The sequence below is a fragment of the Homarus americanus genome, unplaced genomic scaffold (assembly GCF_018991925.1).
Source record: "Homarus americanus isolate GMGI-L3 unplaced genomic scaffold, GMGI_Hamer_2.0 scaffold45562, whole genome shotgun sequence".
In the NCBI taxonomy this organism is placed as follows: Eukaryota; Metazoa; Arthropoda; class Malacostraca; order Decapoda; family Nephropidae; genus Homarus; species Homarus americanus.
In genome coordinates, this window is record NW_024744839.1 from 11,432,812 (window position 1) to 11,457,190 (window position 24,379).

Below are 24,379 nucleotides of genomic sequence, written 5' to 3' on the forward strand. Positions count from 1 at the left end.
TAGAGGGTCAGCGTAGATGGTGTTAAATTTGAGTGGGGCTGTGTAACCAGTGGGGTTCTTTAGGGGTTAGTACTGGGCCTACTCGTGTTCATAATCTACATAAACGATCTAGATACTGGGAACAGCAGTGACATAAGCAAGTTTGCGGATGACACCAAAATTGGGCGGCAGATTAATTCAGGGCAGGATGCAAATGCATTACAGGAGGATCTAAATAAACTGCATGTGTGGCCTGAAAAATGGCAAATGAAATTCAACACCAGCAAGTGCAGCGTACTTAATATTGGAAGAACAAATACTGTCAATGTATACAGCCTTTACAACATCAACCTAGAGAAGTCGACTTGTGAAAGAGACCTAGGGGTACTTGTAAGCCTGGACCTACGGCCTAGAAAACAGTGCGTTAATGTTCGAAATAAGGCAAACAGAGCATTGGGTTTTATATCTAGAAGTGTAAGTAATAAGAGAACGCGGACTTCTACATACAATCAACACCTTAGTATCCTGGTGGCTCAGAGGTAGCGTTCCCTGGTCACAGTCATGGGCTCGTGGGCTGTGGGTTCGAATCCTGGCAGGGTGAGGTGTTGATTGTATGTAGAAGCCCGCGTGCTTTATTGGGCTAATGAAATATATATGGATCAAAGGGTTTCGAAGCCGGATTTGGTAAAACGTTACTCTGACCACCTAAGTGATACGGGTAGTCCCCATTAGAGGTTCACGGCACCATAAGCTCATTGAACAGGCTTTGTGTGAAATATAACATAGTCTAGGACTGCTTTAATATCCTGGTGGTCCAGAGGTAGCGTTCCCCGGTCACAGTCATGGGCTCGTGGGCTGTGGGTTAGAATCCTGGCAGGGTGAGGTGTTGATTGTATGTAGAAGCCCGCGTGCTTTATTGGGCTAATGAAATATATATGGATCCTCGTGTTTCGAAGCCGGATTTGGTAAAACGTTACTCTGACCACCTAAGTGATACGGGTAGTCCCCATTAGAGGTTCACGGCACCATAAGCTCATTGAACAGGCTTTGTGTGAAATATAACATAGTCTAGGACTGCTTTAATATCCTGGTGGTCCAGAGGTAGCGTTACCCGGTCACAGTCATGGGCTCGTGGGCTGTGGGTTCGAATCCTGGCAGGGTGAGGTGTTGATTGTATATATATATATATATATATATATATATATATATATATATATATATATATATATATATATATATATATATATATATATATACTTATATATATTAGCGGAATCGCCATTCACTGTCTTGAGTGCTGCATATGATGTTGGGCCTCGGATGTGGTGCAAAAGTAGTCTCAAACAATAGCATTCAAAGTTGTTGGGGCGAACTGTGTAGACACGTCCCAAAGCATTGCCTAACTTTATCCCTGGATATCCTTCAACATCGGATCCTTGAGCTCTTCTCTGGAACTTTTTTCATTGAAGCCTGCCATATGTAGAACTTGGGTACGTTAACATACAGGAGTATTTGAGCAAACTCATCTTCCTCCGGGCAACTCTTTCGCTAGGCCACGGTAGGACGCCACCCTCCGGGAGGCTCCACATTGTCTCACTGTTGTGCATTAGGGTAGACCACATCTTTGGTTTTGCCATTAGGAGCAAGTATGTACAGATTTTTGCCAGTTCCCACTCTGGAGCATCCAACATAGACCTCTCCATGAGAGAAGCAAGGAAACACCAGGTTTAGGCCAACCATCTTTAGGGACTATCCCTGGCTTTTGTAGATGGTCATGGCAAAGCTCACTTTAACCGGCATGTCATGTCTGCACAAACGCCGTCCTCTGGGCGGCTCATTCGCTAGGCCACGGTAGGACGCCACCGGGAGGCTCCACATTGTCTCACTGTTCAGTCCCTAAAACTTATTCTTCCTGGAATAGTGTATGTAAGTTCCACCATGTTTTTCACTACAACGGTACAGCAAAGAATATTTTTTTAGCATTATACTGTTATTATTTTATTGTCTAATCATCACTACATATAACACCACCCATCATCACTACATATAACACCATCCATCATCACTACATATAACACCATCCATCATCACTGCATATAACACCACCCATCCATCTATATATACATCAGTACATATCACCATTACTACATATAGTGATATTATATGTAAGTGATGGGTGGTGTTATATGTAGTGATGATCTATATATATATATATATATATATATATATATATATATATATATATATATATATATATATATATATATATGTAACCGGTCGGAATTTGCTGGACTTTAATTTCTCACTTGACTTGGGGTTTATTAAAATTTAATAGATGGTAAAGGCAGTGGAAGCGCCCCTTTGAGAAAAATCCCGAACCAGCACAAGAACACTTAAATCTACTACACAAAATGAACTGTCCGTGACCCGTGGAAGGATAGCGTCTGTGACTGGGATGAATGAGACACACTGTAAAATTTAGACACTTATATTCCCTCCAACACTACAAACACAATCAAATAATGGTACACCAATATGCGCACCTCTTAACTTAAACTTTAAACACTACTCTGGGGAATAAAAGTTATACATGACATAGAAATTATTAGAAACACAGGCAACAATAAATTTGAAGTATTAAGAAATGTTGCTTGCACACATGAACAGGCCTTAAGGCTTTCACAAAATAATATCAGTCACTTAGGAAATGGTACTAAAAAATAAGAAATTAAATACTCCACAATGAATAGGCCTTAAGGGTTTTCAACAAAATAATATCAGTCACTGAGGAATGGTAATAAAAAATCAGAAATTAAATACTCTACAATGAATAGGCCTTAAAGGCTTTCAGCAAAATAATATCAGTCACTGAGGAAATGGTAATAAAATTTAAGAAATTAAATACTCTACAATGAATAGGCCTTAAGGGCACTCAACAAAATTATAGCACCCCAACAGATGTACACTTCCTAACCTAACCTAACCACTACTCTGGGGAACAAGGTTATACCTGAGATCAGAATTATGAAGAACAATTAGAGGCATTAAAAGAATCAAATCACAGTATCACTCTGGTTCCACTTAATGGCACAAACATTCAAAACAATATTATCAAAATTATTTAGAAACTATTAAACTACACACGTCAAGATAATATCAGTCTGAGGAATGGTGTTAACTACACCCGTAATAAGGGAGGGAAAATGTTCCTCTAGGTATCTCCTAGAGACCTAGACTCACGGTCTCAGTGTGTGACCATTAGTTTACTCAGATAGCCTCAGTGTACTCCCAGTGCGTCCATAAAGCGGAAGGGAGTGAGCCAATCAGACCTTGTACAGTTGAGAGAAACTTTAGCTTCCCGTTAGCAAGAGGGTTTCACTAGCTGCTCGGGACATGTGGGGTTGTGCACCGGAGTGGTAAGAACTGATCACCCACTGCTGATGCTGGTCCCGTGTCGTTTTAGTTGTCGGGAGCACTCGTTCACTCAAGAGATCCTTTGCTACCCCGCTAAACAGTGACAGGCCTACACTGATCGGTCCAATGGCGACAATCGCCACCCTCAATCATCAACGGCAGTCTCAAACGGCAGTCAATCTCTCGCAGTCAACTCCGGTCAACTCCAGTCAAGTGGGTTCTGACGGAAACCCTGAAATGAACTCACTGTTAGCTCTAGTTTACTTTATCACTGCCCTATCTAACCCTGTCTGAGATCGAATGAGACTTACTTGTTATACTGCAATAGCGCAGCACAGGTGACTAGGCCACGTGACTATTTCTGTGATGGACGCGCGGAACGTCTTGTCTGTGTGAATGCTCTCCGGGACTGGGGCCTAGCCAGCGTCGCGTCTCCTCAAGGCGTTAGCTTAGGTCTACGTGACATATTTTCCGCCTAACTAATAACTCCTTGGGACACCCGTAACATTATTCAGACTGCTAAACGATCTATAATAATTTCAAATTCAATAATAGTCCCTTAACTTCATGAATCGCATCATTATTAATTCGGTAAATCACATTTAATATCATATAGGCCTAGTTCCGCAATCTCTCGCTACGAGCAGGCAGCGCTCCCTCCCCTCAGATGACCTTGAACGCTCAGTATCACTCATGGCGGGGCATTTGAAATTACTCTGAAATTTCTGAATATTATATATATATATATATATATATATATATATATATATATATATATATATATATATATATATATATATATATATATATATATATATATATATATATATAAACAAAGAAGTCAGTCTGTGTCCGCACGAGAATCTCGGAAACTACTTTACCGATCTGTAGTGATGATGGATGGTGTTATATATAGTGATGATGAATGGTGTTTTATGTAGTGATGATGGATGATGTTATATGTAGTGATGATGTATGTTGTTATATGCAGTGATGATGGGTGGTGCTATATGTAGTGATGATGGATGGTGTTATATGTAGTGATGATGGATGGTGTTATATGTAGTGATGATGGATGATGTTTTATGTAGTGATGATGGTTGGTGTTATATGTAGTGATGATCTATATCTATATAAAACAAAGATGTCTGTCTGTTTGTCTGTGTGTCCGCAAGAGAATCTCGAAAACTACTTTACCGATCTGTAGTGATGATGGATGGTGTTATATGTAGTGATGATGGATGGGTTATATGTGGTGATGATGGATAATGTTATATATATATATATAGAATATGAAAAGTATCCCTCTGTTGTCATTGGCAACATGGATAAGAAATGTGAACACTGCGGTGCAAAGAAGTACAAAGGAGAATCTGCTGGACTGTGCTGCTCTCATGGGAAAGTACGACTACCAAATTTGGAAAAACCACCACAACAATTGAAGACTCTCATGCTCGGAACAACACCAGAGTCAAAACACTTCTTGGAAAATATACGGATGTACAATTCATGCTTCCAGATGAAAATCCTTTGGAGCTACCAGAGTAGTTCGTGAGCACGGATACATGCCCACATTCAAAGCCCAGGGTAAAGTCTATCACAAAACACGATCCCTCTTACCACTGGAAGATGAGCAGGCAAAGTTCCTCCAAATCTACTTTATGGGAGATCATGAAAAGCAGACTACTATCAGGTGTGGCAACATTGAAGGTGTCAGACATGACATTGTCCTATCTATCCAAGAAATGCTGTATGAGCGCAACACACAGTCATTTAAAAATACCCTGGAAAACATGCCTTCTGACGAGTACAAAGTCAGGATCAAAGCAGACACCTTAATGCACTACAGTAAGACAATGTGTCTGTGTGTTTGTGTGTGTTATGAGGAACTCTAGAGGCAACTATTTTATGATTTAGAATATTTTTGATATGGATATGTTTTTTGTAAGCCCCGAGGAGGAAAGCATAAATATATTTTGTGGATTCGAAATGGAATTTGCGCCAGAGCGAATGCATCCCAGCCCGGGGTGGAGAGACGCTACTATACCGCGTTGATTACATTACAAAGAAGCGTCGGGTGGGCCCAGTAACAGGTGTGTCCCACGTATTTCTTGCTCTGTTAGGATGTGTTTGATAGATTGAGCATAATAAGTGTTATATGAAGAATGTGATAAACTCGTGGAGGTAGTTTGTAAGCCAGAATAAGGCTAATACTAGCTTTGCTCTACAGACATTCACCCTAGAGTGACTCGACACCAACAGCCACCTCCCTGTGTTATGCTGGTGGGTTGGGTTTATTATGTATTGTTTAGTTCCTACTACTGCGTGGTACCAATATTTGAATATGACAAAAGTTGATGCTTGTTTTGTAAGTACAATGTTTAATAACTAGTTACGTCTGATCTAGGTCCCAGCCTTTCCTTCCTCGGGTGATTTCTAGAGTAAATAAAGGAGAGAAAACTACAAGTGTGTGTCATATCCCTGCTATGGGAGTTCCCTGCTTTGTGCTTTGCTACACTTGGTGGAGATGCGGGGTATGCAATTGCTTGCATGATCAAGTAGGGATTCACCCCTATAGAGCAAAGAACAAGCAGCACCCAGGCAGTAGTTATTATAGCCGAAATCACCCGGGGAGGAGCACGGCACCACCGCCTGCTGAGGATCGACAGCGGAGGGGAGAGCTTGGACCGGTGAAGCAGTTACCTAAGCAGAGGAGGACGGATCTAGAAGCAGCCAAGCATAAATTACCCATCCCCACACCACGTTCCAGAGGAGAATTTGATCGACTTGAGAAGCTCGGAGATAAGTGAATTGTATCACCAGAGTATCCTACCCTTATGTAATCAAGTACAAAAACTCACAAACCAGATGGAACAGGGGGTGAATAGTCTCACTAAGTGTTAAAATGGAAACCGGGGTCTCACAGTCTGAACAGAAGGGTGAGCCTATGCACAAAGAGGACAGTGTTGATCTTTTCCCTCCAGTGGTAGCCCATGAGATGAAGCTCAGGACTTTTTCGGGGACTCCTGATAATTTAGACCAAATTAATGTAGGCGAGTGGATAGCTGAGGCCAAGCGTAACATTAGGTTGCTTGGCTACAAGGGTAGAGGGGCAGTCAACTATATTCTTAAATTTCTCACTGGTCCTGCTCAGAAAAGGATAGAAAAACTGGCTTGGAGTGACAGTTGTAATAGTGAAGGGGTTCTCGCAGTTTTAAAGGATACTTATGGAGAAAACCTGACCCTGGGGGAGCTCCATCTTAGATTTTATCAGAGGACTCAGGGTGTATTGGAAAATGTGTGGACCTATTCAGATGCCCTTGAGATGCTGCATGAGGAGATAGTTAAATTACCGCCAACGCAAGTCGCCAGTAGGTCGGATAATTTGAAAGAGGTTTTTCTTAAGGGCTTAATGGATCAAGGGTTGCAGAGTGGCTTACGTTGGTACTTGCGTGGCCGTCCTGGATTGTCTTCTGAGGAATTGGTACAGGTAGCTGCAGAAGAGTCAAAGAAGATGACAAAGCAGCCAATTAAGGAAAAGAACCCATCTAAGGGTGTGGTTACAGCTATAAACGAATGTTCGCCAGTGGTTAAGGAAGTGGGAGAAACATTAAACCCCCATGGAAGTGTACCTAAAGAGAGTCGGGTGGAGAAGATGCTTGCTGAATTGCGAGTAGATATTCAGGCTGTGAAGACAGATCTAGTACAAATTAAGGGGTCACCGGAAGTTAAACATTTTAACAAGGAAAGGCCACTCCCATTCCAGGGAGAGTGCTATATATGTTAGGGTGTGTCATACGGAGGCGAATTTTTTTTTTGAGTTTGAAAAATCGGCCCATGGTATTAATGATGTAGTTCTATGTGCAGAATCATGTGATATCTTCAGATTTGAAAAGTTTTCATTTTTTGCTAGGTAAATTTTAACTTGAAATCTTATGAAAATTCAGTATTCCCACCCTTTTACCAACACCACTAAATAGCTTATTTAAAGTAAAGTAAATGTATCAGGTTAATTTATTAGGATGAAAATGATCCAGAATAGTGAAACGAATGATCTTGACACATTTATTAAATTTAATATTCCTTTAGAAAACAAAATCATCAAATACAAAAACCGGTTTTACTACTACGACCCGGTGTTGCTGCACACCATAGAGAACATGTCTTTCTTGCTTCTGTTTCTACTCATCACCTCCCTGCTGACCACCTGAGCTCGGATGTAGCCTTCCCTCCTCTCCTGGCTGTACACGTGACTGCTGGCCTCGCTCACTTGCTGTACACAACGCTCTATACTCTGGGTGTGTGAGGGCCAGGCAGGGACATGCATGGGGTTGTCCAGGAAAGCTCTGACTTGAACATTGGTGAGGCTGCAGGTAAGAGGAGGCTCACTGCCAGCCTGGATGTTATCCAGATCTATGAGATCAGTGAGGGTCTTGGCACCTAGATTGACTTCAGGAGTCTTCCTGACCCTGAAGGAATCGTCACCAACTGATTCGTCATGCCCAGATCCTCTCATAAGTCTCATATCCAAGATCTTTTTGACTGCCACTCTTCTCTCCTCCTCATCCTTACTGCAGAGCATTGTCTGCAGAACTGCCTCGGGATGAGCATACCAGGAAGATCTCCTCACAGTCTGCTCCACAATCTGAACAACCTTCCTTGGCTGACTCCTCAGGAGCTCAAGCTGGAAGAGAACATGCTTCGGACCTTCGGAGAACGATGACTTGACCTTGGTGTTGAACCAATTTGGCAAGTAGACACTCACGATGAATTGGACAATAAGTCTCATGTTGTGAAGCTGGTTCCCTTTCAGTTTATGATGAGCGACCCAAATTCTGCAGAACCTGAGAGCCGTTGTGAGCCACCTAGAATGTGGGACTGGACCTATCTGCAGGTAAGCATGTCTATCAGGCATGACCCCAGTTTTGATGGCACTGCAAATCATGTAACCATAGTACTGGTCAGTACTCAGGTCGTCAATGACAGTATGTGCAAGCTCAACGAGTGGAGGGCCAACTGTGATTTTTTCAAAGCTCGGATTTATTTCTAACTCAGTGGCAGAGTCCAGCATCTTGCCAAGAGGACCAGACCATCTGTTGTTTGAAAGAGTCTTGCCATCCAGCTCCTGGATCAGATGTCTGAGTGGCAACTCGTTGGTGTGGAGGTCACAAACAATCCAGACCAGCTTCCTCCCAATCTTCGCTCTATCCACTGTATGACCCCCCCTTGCCACCCTGTGTTCGTGTTGGTGCTGTCCCCTCAATGGCCTGCAGGGTCTGGTCTACGTTCCTCTCTCTGAGCCAGTTCACAATGTTATCTGCCACTATCTCAGCTGGTTTCCTGATGTCATCTTTCTCTGGAGTGAAATGCCACAAATACTTCCCTCCTGGTTCACTGCAGCAGGAGTAGTGTTCCTCCTTCACCATGGCAGGGAACAACTTGTCCAGAATCTCCAACTTTCATGAACACTTTAGTGTCATCCCTTCTCCCATCAAAGAACAAACAATTGATTCCATTTTCTCTTATCCCCTTATCAAACTCCTCTTCTGGGTTACTGACAAGTTTCTCCTGAGCTCTCCTTACTTTGTTATGATCTATCACCAGGTGAACATCATCAGGTGTTATCAAACCACCGTCAATCCAGGCAGCTGTTGCTATCTCTGCAGTTTCTCTGAGACCAGTGTGGTGTCGCATGCTGGCCAGAGCTATGCTCGGGATATCTTTCCTATTTCGAATCTTATGCCTGGAAGGTTTGGGATCATTATTTTCTGGGTTAGGGACAAAGTCACCATTCTCCTGGTCAGCACTCGGATCAGCCATGGGGAAGTCATTAAACTCTGAATCAGCTTGACTCCAATCATCGGCCTTTTTTACCTCACCCTGGGCCTTCTCAAGTCTCTTTTCCTCGGCAACTCTTCTCCTCTTCTGTCTCTCTGTGGCAGCCTCCTGTCTCTTGGACTCCGGAATATCTTGGCTAGAAATCATGAGAGCCCCTATACTGCCAGTCTTCTCTCTCTGTGCTTTGACAAATGCCAGTTCGATCACAGGAATCTTCAGTTCACGCTTGCAAATACAGGAGATGTGGGCCTCGGATTTACAGTCACGATCGCATCCAAACTCAGGACAGAGAACAATTGGGCACTTGCAAGTAATTATGTCAAATAACTGGTCCAGTTGCTTGGCAAAGCTGTCCTTAACTGCAAGTTTTCCTCTCCCAAGAGAGATATCTCTTGCCTTTTCCCAACTGGCTAGCAGTCTCTCACTAATCTTCTTCTGACTTGTTATGACTGGAGGCTTGAACTGAGCGTTACCCAGAGTGTACTGTGCCAAGACAGCTTTGGTCATATCACTGGCAATGTCTTTGTTTGTGTAAGTTCTTTGGTTCTTTTCACTGATTTGCCTGATTAAAACACCGTATCTCAAAGCATCTCTCAATGTAGGCAACTCCGACTTCAGGAACTCTCTCCCAGACCCAAGATAGTGACTGAGATGGCTGGATATTTGGTTCCTCGTCCTGACACAAGCAGCCATCGCAAATATTATCAACTTATAAATGCATCAGAATCTGAAACAGAAAAAAATATTGTTAGTTGGGTTGTTAAAGAATGAAGTCAGAAAGCAATGTTCACTATTTAATTGTAATGCACTAATGCAGCTGTACGTTAGATTTTCGATAAATTTCACGCTAAAATTTACCTAGCAAAAGGTTGCAAAATATTGAAACTGAAATTATTTTCTGTTTATATACACTAAAATCTACCAAAAAAGTGATGGGCCATTAGTTTTAGCTGATCTTCCCTCCTATGACACACCCTAATATATGTGGACAGTGGGGGCACAGGGCGGCCACCTGTTGGCTCCGGAACCAAGGTCGAGGGTGAGGAGGTCCACCAAGGTGGGCCCCTCAGCAGCCAAGAAATGGAGTCAAGACCACGAGAGTGTCAGAAATTGCTGGAGAGGATGGAAATGGCCAACCCCTGCTGTAGGAAGCCCACCAGTAGGGGTAGAACAAGTGGGCTGGTCGCACAGAGAGTGGAGTAAGGACAGGCTGGTGGGGAAAACCCCCCGTCACCGCAGTTAAGATAGGAGGAGTCTTGGTTACATCTCTTCTGGATTCTGGTAGTGAGGTGTCTCTTGTCTCAGAGACAGTTTATCGTAGATTTTTGAATCCAGGGGAGTTGGATTACATTCCCCAGAGGGTCTTGTGTTGAAAGCCGCTAATGGTGGGTCAATACCATACCTGGGCTACATGTTGGTGGATATTGAGATTCTTGGACATAAAATAGAGCAGGTCGGGGTTCTAGTGAGGAAGGGGGAGCAGAGCTCTGCTAGTAAGGACCCAGGGTTGATAGGGATGAATGTACTTAGCCAATGTCGAGAAGTTCTAGTGAAGGATTTTGGCCCCCAATATGTTAACTGTAGTATTATGAAGGGAGACATAGTTTTTTCTAAGTGCTTCCAAGAGATTGAGAGCATCCACCGATGGCAGTAGAAAGACCAAGTGGGTTTTGCCTTCTCTACTAGGTGGAAACCAACAAGGATCCCCGCAAACTGTCGCCAGGCAGTCAGTATTTACATCCGAAGCTTACGGAGATGTCCCAAACTTGAAGTCTTGATTGAACCAATGCAGGCAGGGGAAGGGTGGCTGCCTCACAACCTTCTTCTTATCCCTTCATACACTACCATTAGGTACGGGAAGGGGGTTGCCACTGTGGCCAATGTGGGTAATTCTTGCGCGTGGCTAAAGCGAAACTGGCATGTTGGAGTGGCTCGTGGGGCCGATCTGTGTCCTCAACAAGAAACAGCGGAGGAGAGCTCAAACAGTGTTGAATGGGGGACAGAATGCCCAGCTGATGGGCAGATGCCAGAAGATCTAAGGCAAATAGGGCTGAAGATTGACCTAAAACAAATACCCAGTAGCACACAAGAGAGACTTTGGAGTGTGTTGCGGAAGTACTGTGATGTTTTTCTGGACAGCAAGGGAAAATTAGGATGCGCTGTAATAATTTCAAGCATACCATCCCTCTCGTAGATGAAACTCCCATTAGGCAGCCCTTCAGACGGGTTCCCCCCACTCAAATCCAAATGGTTAGGGACCATATCAACCAGCTGTTGGAGCAGGGGGTCATACAGAAAAGCACTAGTCCACACGCAGCCCCGATTGTTTTGGTGAAGAAACAAGATATGTCACTGCGTTTGCGTGTTGACTATAGGAAACAGAACAAAGCCACGCGTAAGGATGCCTTTCCACTCCCAAGGATTGATGGGACTCTTGATGCATTGGCAGGAGCAAAGTGGTTTTCAACATTCGATCTAGCCTCAGGATATTATCAGATAGAGATGGATGACAAGGGCATCCAAAAGACTGCTTTCTGTACACCATTCGGGCTGTTTGAGCATAAACGCATGCCGATGGGATTATGTAATGTTCCTGGAACATTTCAGTGAGTCATGGAGAGCATCTTTGGCAGTGAGATATTTTCAACCCTGTACTTGGATGACCTCATGATATTCTCAAAGACACTTGATGAGCACATAGAAAGGCTGGAACTGGTGTTCCCACCACCATTAGGGAGTTACGTTCCTTCCTTGGGTTTGCCTCTTTTTACCGACGGTTTGGGCCTGGATTTACAAAATTAGCTACCCCATTAACAGCCCTAACATCAGGTGCCACCGCCCCAAACCAGTCCATTTGCTCGAGGTGGGCCCAGGTGCATGATGATGCATTCAACCAACTAAAGGGCAAGTTAGTCATGGCACCCATTTTTATTTGTGCTGATTTTAGCAAGCCATTTCTCCTAGAGATCGATGCCATTTTTCAGGGGCTAGGAGCGGTCTTGTCACAGGAGGTTGAAGGCAGAAAACACCCTATTGCCTATGCCAGTAGGGGCTTGAAGGGGTCGGAGAGAAATGTGAAGAATTACAGTAGCATGAAATTAGAGCTGCTAGCTTTGAAGTGGGCCATCACGGAGAAATTCAAAGACTATCTGGCAGGCAGCAAGTTTACTGTCCTCACTGACAACAATCCTTTGACTTACTTGGACAAGGCAAAGCTTGGGGCAGTAGAACAGAGTTGGGTGGTTGATTTAGCTCGGTTTGATTATCATCTGGAATATCGGGCAGGGAAAGCGAATGGGAATGCAGATGGATTATCCATAAAGAGCCATGAGCCAGAACCTGAGGTAGATGACTCCTCCGAGAGGGTTGAAGCTATGGCCATAGATGCTTTCGAGGAGGAGAGTTCTCTTAGTTGTGAGGACAATGAGACCCCATGCCCAGCTGAGGAAGGAGCAGATAGCCCTCAGGTGACTCGACAGTTAATGTGGCTTCCCAGCATATCTCAGGAAGGTTTGGAGCAACTGCAGGAGCAGGACAGTAACATTTCATCGTGCCGAAAGGGCCTAGAAAGGCAGCTAGGAGAAAGTGAATTACAGGAGCTGAAAAAGGGCCAGGATTTAAACAGACTATGGAAACAGAGGGAGATTGCTCATTTGCAACAGATTGCTGTTTAGGAAATGGGGAAGGCCAGGCCAGAGGGAGCTAAAACAACTTGTTTTGCCTACTACCTTGAAGGGGGAGGTAATGAAACTTATGCATGATGACATGGGTCATCAGGGTATCGAACGCACCACTAGATTGATTAAGCAGAGGTGCTACTGGCCACGAATGGATCAGGATATCTTTGGGGCTGCCACCCGTGCATTGTAGCAAAAGCAGTTATCCCAGAGGTACGCATGCAAATGAAGCCGCTTACAGCCAGTAGACCCTTTGATATCGTGGCGGTGGATTTTACAGTACTAGAACCTTAAAGTGACGGCAGAGAAAATGTGCTGGTGGTGACAGATGTGTTCTCTAAGTGTACCTGGGCATTCGTCACATGGGATCAGAAGGCAGCGACTGCAGCAAAGGCCCTGGTTGATGAGATATTTACCAAATATGATGTTCCGAGGAAAATTCACACTGATCAGGGAGCCCAATTTCAGAGTGCATTATTGAAGACCTATGCAAGACCTGGGGAATAAAGAAATTTAGGACTACTCCATACCATCCAGCTGGAAGCGGACAGTACGAGAGGTTTTACCGAACAATGCACCAATTGTTGCGAACATTGTTATAATAAGAATCCTAACTCGACCACTGGGTTCTCCCCTCACACTTTGATCTTCGGTACTGATCCCAAGCTTCCGATAGATATCTTGTTAGCACAAGCAGAGGAGGACGACTCGTGTGATGATTGGGTGGCCCTACACAGAGAAGTATTACAGAATGCCTGGAGAATTGCAAACGGTAATTTTGAGAATAAGTGTCAGAGTAGGAAGCTTCTGTACGATAAGAAAGCGCGAGGAAAAGCATTGGACGTTGGTCAACGTGTATTAGTGCGAAACCTTCGAGGAAAGGGAAGGAATAAAATTCAGGACAACTGGTATGAGGATATATATGTGGTATCCCATGTGTTGAATGAGGAGGGAAGTGTGTATAGGATTGTTCCTGAGGAAGGAGATGGGGCTTCAAAGGTAATACACACACACACACACACACACACACACACACACACACACACACACACACACACACACGTATATATTTTGGCTTAGTAATGAATGTTGTGGTAGAGGTGGTTATAGTAGTATAGTTAATCGTGATAAGGTTGAGATAGGAATTATAATTTTGGTGACCTAAGGTGATAATTTTAACGGTGAGGTTGGTAGTGAAGGCAATGACGATGTTTAAAGTAGTGGAGTTTTTATGAAGACCCTGGAAGGGGCCGGGCCATCGGGCATGGTTGCTGACGAGTAAAGAGTTATTCCCGACATTAACAAGTTTGGTGACGCTGTAAGTGACCTCTGCAACGCCATTGCCACCCTCGCAAGAACGCTGGTAACCTCTTCTTGCCAACACCTACAGACTCTAACCGTGAGCTGCCTCATCCCCTTGGACAAAAATCCAGGATGTAGACCTATAGAGGTGGGGAAGTGCTGAGACGAGTTATTGGTAAATGTATATTGGAGGTGGTTAAGGATGATGTCAGGGCAGCAGCAGGGAACCTGCAAATATGTGATAGCCACCAGGTTGGGGGAGAAACTGCCATTCATGCCATGAGAAAGATATTCGAGCAGCGTGATTGTGAGGCTGTACTCCTGGTTGACGTTTCCAATGCTTTCAAGATAAGCAACCGCAAGGCTACTCTGCACAACATCAAGATTAAGTGCCCAAGCTTTAAAAAAATATATTGAAAACACATGCAAGACGCAGGAGGACCCACTCGCCATGGCAATGTATGCACTAAGCCCAGCTGTGCTCCAACACACACTTTGTTTTAAAACCATCAAGGTTCAAACAAGTAGCATAGGCTGATGACCTCACAGGACCAGGTAAGATGGAGGATATCAAAAAGTGCTGGCACCTATTAACAACATGCCAACAAGTCCTTCCTAACTGTAGCGCCAAAATTCTACAACCGGGCTATAGAAATCTTCAATAGTAGTCAGGTAAAAAAACTAACGAAGATTAAAGACACCTTGGGCCCCCCAGGCCCCGTTGTGGGTCGTTTGACCTGTGCCCGGGTAGGCTAATTCCTGTAAAAAAAAAAAAAAAAAAAAAACTCAGCACTCATGATTTCAAGGCCAAGTACGTAAAATGAAAGATAAACGAGGGGGTTAAGGAAATCCAGGCTCTGTCGAAAGCACTAAAACTGAGCCACATGTGGCGTAGGCGACATTCACTCATGGAGTCAAACATTGATGGAACTACCTGACGCTCACTATCCCTGAAGTAGGACCTCTCCTGAGCCGTCTAGAAGATACCATCAGGGACTCTTTCTTTTCCGGTATAAGTGAAAAACTCCACCTAACCCTTGCAGAAGGATCACTCCTTGCACTGTCACTGAGACAAGAAGGAATGGGAATCACTGACCCAGTAGAGCTTGCTGCTACTGAACATCAGGATTCCGTCAAGCTCACGGCAGCCCTCGCTGAGCGAATAGTAGCTCAAAATACCGCAAGTGAGAAAGACACCTAGGAATTACGCAAAATTCGATGTTCCATTTCGACAGGACGGCAACACAACCAAAGCCAAAAACATCAACAACTGGCGCAACAACTGTCAGAAATCGCAAAGAGAAAAGTAGAGGTAACACAGAAAGCTGGTGCCCGATGACAAAAATGCATGTGGGAACATTCAACGACATCAACCATGCTGTGGTGTGTAAGAAGGGAGGTTTCGTTTACTAGAGGTAAGGTGAAGTAAGGGACGCCACAGCAAATATGTTGAAGAAAATATGCTGAAATGTCACTGTGGAACCGACCCTCCTCCCACTAACGAAGCCTATGTGGACGTGAGTGCTTGAGGATTCTGGACGCGGACAGCGAGCCTTTTGTGATTTCAGGATATTCTATCCCCTCGCCACCTGTCACCATGATCTCCCTCTCGAGGCTGCACACAGGAGGATCAAGGTAGGTTCACTCAACTGCTGTTCACAACATAGACCCAGATTGGCGGAGGTGTTATCAAAACAGAAGGAGCAACCCAAAAGTTATGTCGTGGCCTGATTGAGATGTCTCCTATCCTTCTCTTTGCTCAGTTCTGCTTTGCTGTGATTCAAGGGAATAAGATCTTCGGCCCATAAGCCAACAACAGTCGCAGACATAGACTATAAGGCAACAGTCACCGAATGCCTTTCCTATCTGCTGCTTAACTAACTCAGCTACGATAGATACCATGCATTGGGATAGTTAGGTACAAAAATGGCGGAGAAGGTATGGCCAAATCTTTTAAAAATATAAGTATTATTATTAGTATTAGTATGAGTAGTATCTACGCCAGACTCGCGGAGGTGTTATTTGAACGGAAGCAGCAGCCCAGAAGTTATGTTACAGCCTGGTTGAGATGTCGACTGTCTTTCTCTCTGCTTAAGTTTGCATTGCTTTGCCTCAGGGGAACGAGAGCATCGACCCCAAAGCTGACAACAGTCGCAGATATCGACTTTGAGGCAACAGTCACTGAATGCCGCATAGATCTACGGCTCAACTAACTCAACATAGCCATGGTAGCTACTTATGTATTGGGATAGTTAATTTTAAGGTATTAAAATGGCGGCTAAGGTGTGGCTATTGGGGGAGGCTGGAGGCCACGTTTAAAAAGAAAAGAGAAAAAAGTAGTAGTAGTAGATAAGCTGATAATGGTGGTATTGTATTAGTTTGAGTCCTCGTCGTGCCACAGTCACTCAAACAATGGCACAAAAGCACAACAAACAACTCAAGGATATTAAGTGAAATTTAGGCGCAGGCAACTCAACAAAAGCCACAAGTTAACAAAAGCCTCCACATTATCTGGATCTACGAGTCAACAATACCTGAAAATTAGCAAACACTCCACGCTAATGAAAAAGCTGAACCCTAACAAAAGCTGGGGGGTGACAGAGAATGAAGAGTCTCCCCTTAAAAGCTACCTGACGGAGGCTGACATATATCACCCTCAGGTAAATATATTCAGCTGGGGGCCAGGATCTAATATTAAGGTTTTTAATACTAATGACTAAAATTTATTCAATGGAATTTCGACCGTGTAATTTTGACCACCTCTGAAAGCTTTTAGAGTCAACTCTACCTAATGACCTTTGACCTTGGGACCTTAATGATGAATTGAGTTACATATGTGCAGGTCAGGGGGTTTAGGTGATGGAACTCTTCTCTTCAGTGACGAATTGTACTCTATTATAATGATTTTTACCGAGTTTAAATGGATCGATCACCTATTTCAAATGATGATTGAACACAATAAAGCGCTAACTGGGAGTTAATGTTAGGATGTTTAATCATCAGGTGAAATAAGATGGAGTGCATAACCTTCATGTGATCCGTTTCAAGTATAGATTACCAAGAACTGAAATAAGGAAACGCGGTGTTATTAACAATAGTACACTTCAATAACACTTTGTGTAAGATTAAAGATAAAATTTTGAACAAAATATTGACTCATTACTTTGACGATAAAGAGTAGAGAATTAATAGTGCTTGTCGGGGTCACACACTGTTGGTGACTTGGACCGTGTCTTTTGATAATGTGATATTAGCTACCAAAGCCTGACAATTTATCCCTTGAGTGCTTAGGAGTTATCATTCGACCAGATAAAAAAACAAACAGACACACATGGTAAAGGAGGAATAATCCTTACAAACACAGAAATAATATCTTGATAGACACACAACTTAAATCGATAAGTCGTCATAGAAAATTTATCATCAAGAAAATATTTCGGTTTTCGTCTTCTAACACAGCAGAGGAGAGGGAGTCAGGCCTTAGAGTCTGTCAGATTATTATGGCCAAGAGGCCCACAGGTTATTATTATTCAGGTGGGTGTGTGAAGCTCCTCCACGAGATGGACGGATCACCAAGGTTCCTCAACCCTCCGGCCGTCCTCCTCCTTCTCCTCCTCCTCCTTCTCCACCTCCTTCTCTCCTTCGGCTACTTCCAATTCATTCTCTTCCACGTCCTCATCCTCTTCCTCTTCTTCCCTCTCCCACTCCTCCACCTTCTCCTCTTCCTCCTACTTCTCCTCCTCCTCCACCTCCTTCTGCCCTTCTCCTCTACCTACTTCTGCCCTTCTCCTCCTTCTCCTCTTCTTTCTCCTTCTCTTCCACCTCCTCCATCTCCTCTTCTTCCTTCTTCTCTTTACCTCCTTCCCCTCCTCCACTACCTCCTCTTCTTCCTTCTTCACTTTACCTCCTTCCCCTCCTCCACTACCTCCTCCTCCTCCACCACCACCTCCAGCTCCCCCATCTCTATATTTCCACAAACCATACACTCAGGAATCTTTTATCCTTGTCATTAAATCCTCTTTCTTCTACATCCTCACTCTCACTACAAGGAAGCTCTCCATTCTAGCGTCAGAAATGTTCCTCCTACAGCTGGGTCTTTATCCCTGGCACGGTTGGTACTCATAATTTCTAGCCTTAAAACTTTCTTCTTCTTCTCTTTCACTTCTTCCCATGCCGTCATGACACCTTAGAGCCAGACCGTGCCTTACTCTATGAAACCTTACAGCCAGACCGTGCCTCACACTATGACACCTAACAGCCAGACCGTGCTTTACTCTATGACACCTTAGAACCAGACCGTGCCTCACTCTATGGCACCTTAGAGCCAGACCGTGCCTCAATCTATGACACCTTAGAGCCAGACCGTGCTTCACTCTATGACACCTTAGAGCAAGACCGTGCCTCACTCCATGACACCTTAGAGCCAGACCATACCTCACTCTATGACACCTTAGAGCCAGACCGTGCCTCAATTTATAACACCTAAAAGCCAGACCGTGCTTTGCTCTATGACACCTTAGAGCCAGACCGTGCTTTACTCTATGACACCTTAGAACCAGACCGTGCCTCACTCTATGGCACCTTAGAGCCAGACCGTGCTTCACTCTATGACACCTTAGAGCATGACCGTGCTTCACTCTATGACATCTTAGAGCCAGACCATGCCTCACTCTATGAAACCTTAGAGCTCAACCGTGCCTCGCTCTATGACACCTTAGAACCAGACCGTGCTTCACGCTATGACACCTTAGAGCATGACCGTGCATCACTGTATGATTCCTTAGAGCCAGACCGTGCCTCACTCTATGACACCTTAGAGCCAGACCGTTCCTCACTCTATAACACCTTAGAGCCAGACCGTGCCTCACTCTATGACACCTTAGAGCCAGACCGTGCCTCACTCTATGACACCTTAGAGCCAGACCGTGCCTCACTCTATGACACCTTAGAGCCAGACCGTGCCTCACTCTGTGACACCTTAGTGCCAGACCGTGCCTCAGTCTATGACACCTTAGAGCCAGACCGTGCCTCACTCTATGACACCTTAGATCCAGACCATGCCTCACTCTATGACACCTTAGAGCCAGACCATGCCTCACTCTATGACACCTTAGAGCCAGATATTGGACGCATTTTCAGGGTAGAGGACGTGGTGAACATATAGTATATAAGGATTATTTAATTTTGTGGGTCTTATCAGTAGCACTCTGTTTGGCACAGCGACTGCCGATGTTATAGCTAAGTTAAGGGACCGCATGAACATTGAACTAATCGACAGCATCATGGATGTAGGATTAGGGCGTGTGGCTGCAAAGCTTGTGCCTGTGAAGACTCTTCTTGAAGCATTGCAGATTGCCAAGTTGACGTGCTATATTATTGTAGTCCTATATTATTATAGCGCTGTGTTTATTATGGTGTAATATTTATTGTATTGTTGCATCAGTATGGTGTTGTGTTTATTATGGTGTTATGTTTATTGGTCAAAGGTGCCCCACACAGAACACACACACACACACACACCGTGGCGACCTCACTGAGCGAGGACATGTCCCCTGGCGCTACGCAGCAGCCAAGGTCGTCACGTCGACCTGTAGCTAATTTAAGGCATTTCAGTACTTTAACGGAAAGACAGTGCGTATTTTCAAGGTGTCAGCGACTGTGAGTGCTAGACTTGTGAATATGTGCGTCCCAGTGTCACGATACAGTAGCACCGACCTGTTCCGGCTAAAGTCTGGTGCTGGCTATCCTCCACCCCACACCATCACTCTACTAAAGGCGCTGAGAATCTTTCACAATCGCGGCTGCAGACGGAGTCGCCGCATTCCCATAATCCCTATCATCACGCTGAGCAAGCATAAGAAAGTTAAGCCAGTGCCAGAAAGACAGTGTGCTCGCCATGAAGCGCCGCGACTATGGTGAGGCCTACCATAGAGATACCATCCTCTAAATATCAGTTCCACCTTTGGAATTTCCATGTGAATTTCTTCTGTGAAAACTGATAAAAAGTAGCTGTTTAATGCTTTGCTTATTTCCTCACTGTCATCGATCACTTCCCCCCTCCCTGACTTTAAAGGCCCAACTTTGTCCTTGACCGTTGTCCTATATACTTGGAAAAATCCCTTGGGATTCGCCTTGGATTCTCCTGCTATCCTGATTTCGTAGTCCCTCTTTGCCTTCCTTACATTTTTCTTAACATTCCTAGATTGTTCATTATACCTATTGCTGAGCTGTTCCTCCCCTCCCTTTAATTTCTTATAAAGTCCTTTCTTTATTCCTATGTCATGTTTAAGTTTTTTGGTGAGCCACCTTGGCTCATTCTTATTTGACCTAATTTTTCTGAATGATATATTCCCCTCCTTCCCTCCCAGTGTTCAACCATTTGAAATTGCCAAGAAACTCCTGAAATTTAAACCCAAACGCTCTACAACCCCTATTGACCTCCCAATCAAAATTTACAAGGGGTTTGCAGTCTAATTTGCCACCCCATTCTGTTCCATTATTAATGCATCCCTCAGACAAAACAAATGCCTTAATGAATGGAAAACCTCATTTGTCAACCCCTATCCCCAAGGTCCCAACCCCACGGTCCCCTAGTGACCTCAGACCATTTGCCATTACCCCCATACTCTGTGAAGACTTTGTTTTTGAATGGGCATTTGCTAGTATCCATCAGTCAATTGATCCACAGCAATTTGGCAATATGCGGACCTCCTCTACATCACACTGCTCTGTTAGATTCCTGGATTTTCTGCACAAAAACCAGGAGAAACGTAAGACATCACTGGCCGTTGCCCTTGTTGACTTCAGGAAGGCGTTTGACTGTGTTGATCACTGCACTGTTATCAACAAGGCCATTGCACTAGGGCTGCCCACCAACCTAGTCTCATGGCTCACTGATTTCCTGAGTGAGCGTCGTCAGGCAGTGAGGTACCAGGGTTCTGTCTCCACATTCCAACACCTCACCTGCGGTGTTCCCCAGGACCAAGATGGGACCACTGTGCTTCCTAATCTTGATTAACGACGCTCTATTGGACACTCCTCACAGGTGGAAGTACGTGGATGACTGCACTGTGGGGGTTACAGTGGACAACACCTCAACGGACTACACATCACTACAAGGCACCCTAGACAGGCTACAGGCACGGACTACGGAGAACAAGGTCACCATCAAACACACCAAAATCATAGTCATGCACTTCAATACCGCCCATCCTCTCCAGTTATTGCAGTCTGCCAAACTCCTGGGGGTAACTATAGACCACAAACTGGACTGGAAAGCCCATGTAAACAACACAATCAAGGCAGCCTCGTACCGACTCTACATACTACGACGACTCAGGTCACTTGGGGCACCCATGCCAGAACTGTGGACCCCCTACAACCCATTTATTCTCCCCAATTTAACGTATGCATTACCAGCCTGGTCGTCTTCTCTCAACTCAACCCAACAATGTCAGCTAGAGAAGGTACAGAAAGGAGCCTGCAGAATCATGCTCGGCGCAGACTACTCGGGCTACAACAACACTCTCTCCACCCTGGAAATGCCATCCCTCAGTGACCTCCACCACCACGCACTAGCAGGATTTGGCAGTGGGCTACTGCACCATCCTTGTCATCGCCACCTACTGCCTACGGCAGTCCCCGCCCTCCTCGCGCAGTCCGCCACTACAACAAAATTCAGCCCATAAGAGCCCGCACTGATAAATACAGTATACAGCACCATCCCATCTATTGTTAAAATAATAAACAGCTCCTGATTCATGTACTGTACAGCCCTGTAGATGTATTGAATGTATATTATTATGTGTAAATCACATGTAGGCTTGTATATTTTCAGCCACCGGCTGCAACTCTATTAATAAACCGTTTATTATTATTTTTATTATTATTATTATTATTATTATTATTATTATTATTATTATTATTATTATTATTATTATTATTATTATTATTATTATTATTATTATTATTATTATTATTATACACACACACACACACACACACACACACACACACACACACACACACACACACACACACACACACACACACACACACACACACACACACATACACAAGAGGAGTTCTCCCCGGAACTAGCTAAACCTCTCTCTGTTCTATAATTACTATCAATGCATCTCTAAGACAAGCAAGATGCCCAACTGGCTTTAAGACTTCATATCTGTAGCTGTTACCTTCATAAACTCACCAAAACATTTGACCTAGTCATCACAACATAATTATTAACAAAGCCATCGATCTTGTGTTTCGGAAAAGTCCAATACCACTGCTCACAGACTTCCTTAGTGACTGACACCCGGCTGTACACTTCAGGGGCTGTCCCCACCTTTCAATTACTCACCTCTGGCGCCCCCTTATGTGGTCTCATCCTTATCAGCGACGATTCCGCCATTGGATCAGTGCGATTAATTCGGCCTCAACTACAGTGTCCTCTAAAATATATTGAACAGTCTTAAAAGTTTGGTATATCACTAGTCATGTCACCATCAACTATACCAATGCCATGGTTATAAAAATTAATCTCTCCTCCGACCATGTCCCATTTCCCTCTATCATACTGAGCCCCAACACTCTCTAGGTTTTGGATTCCACGAAGCTCTTCGGCGTCACTAGACAGTAGATAACAAACTAAACAGGAAAGTAAAGCCGTCATTTGTTCATATTATTGGCTCCACATTCTGAGATTGTCTCAAGTCCCTCGGAGTTCCCGCGTCTGAATTCTTCATTGTTTGCACAACTTTCATACTTCCTAAGCTCACCTATGCTTCCCCTGCTTAGTCTTCACCTGCCTTAACTGCTATACAGCGACGACTCCTATAGAAAGTGCAGAAGAGGGCATTCAAGATAATTCTCTCCCCTGCTAAGTATACTGATTCTCTTAAATCTCTGATCATCACCAAGACTTCATCTGTAAGTTTGAGTCGAAGCTACTGTACTACACCTTACTCGTCACCGACTCCTGCCTATAACACCACGTACTGGTCTCTATAAGAACAGACCAATTGCAAGCATTGTAAGAATTATCAACAACACGCTGGTAACTTGTGTGTTCACTCCCTGCCAATATCACTTTTGTACTGTAACTGTGCCGAAATTCCTTGTTAAATGACCCTTGCCCCTTGTCAATATATTTTAAATATGTATAACACTTATGGCATTTGTAAAATTTCACCGTATAACTAAACCGTTAATCATTGATATTATTATCACACACACACACACACACACACACTACTACTACTACTACTTTAGTGTCACTCGGAATCGAGAATGCCAATCATCCAGCTGTGATTCAAAGATATGAGTTATTAGGGATATCACCTTCATTGGTGAGTTTTGAGGTGACTAAAGAGGACGATACGGGGTCGACAGAGTTGCTCACAGAAGTTGCACATGTGGATGGCTTCATCGAATGCGGGAGGGGCGGTGGCAGCGTCTTTCCGGCGTTGGTTTTGTCTGCCTGGGTTTGCAGTTGGGCTAACTCGAAAGTATTGACATCTCGTGTGGTGCTCCTCCAAGCGTTACGATGTGGAGTAATCGTCTCCCAGGTGAGGGAGTTGATTTGGCACTTTCTCAGGTTAGGCAACTGTAAAGTAGCTGCTTTGGCAGTCTACTGTTGTCCATGCGGGTAACATGGTCACTGTTGGTCAGTCCAGCGCAGCTTTGTTGTTCATGGACAATGGTAGCCTCGATGCTCCTACAATTGATGTCAACAAGAATACTGGCATTTGTTCTCTTGTCTTCCCAGCGAACTCGGAGTATGGAAAGTAGGCTACGTTGCTGAAAGTTTTCAAGTACCTTGAGGCGCCTCCTGTACAGTATACAATGGTTGGTGATACGGAGAGAAGAGAGCATTAGCTCTGAGGGTGCAAGAAGGGTACAGTACAAGGTAAAGTTCAGAAGTGGAAAATATAGGAGGAGGTTGACAGCAGGTGGGCTATCCACCTTGCGGAGACGAGGTTTTGTCTTCCGTCAACAGTGCTGCATTAGAGGACTCTTGCGGTTAGGGAAGGCCGGTCTCAGCCAAGCTAAGCTAAGTTGTTCTATTTGATGTTTTCTTGGGTCATATTATGTTGGGGGGGGGGGGTCCCTCCAGGTCCTTGTGGCACTGGAGGGATTATCCCCATCTTTTTCGTTTCTAGTTTAAA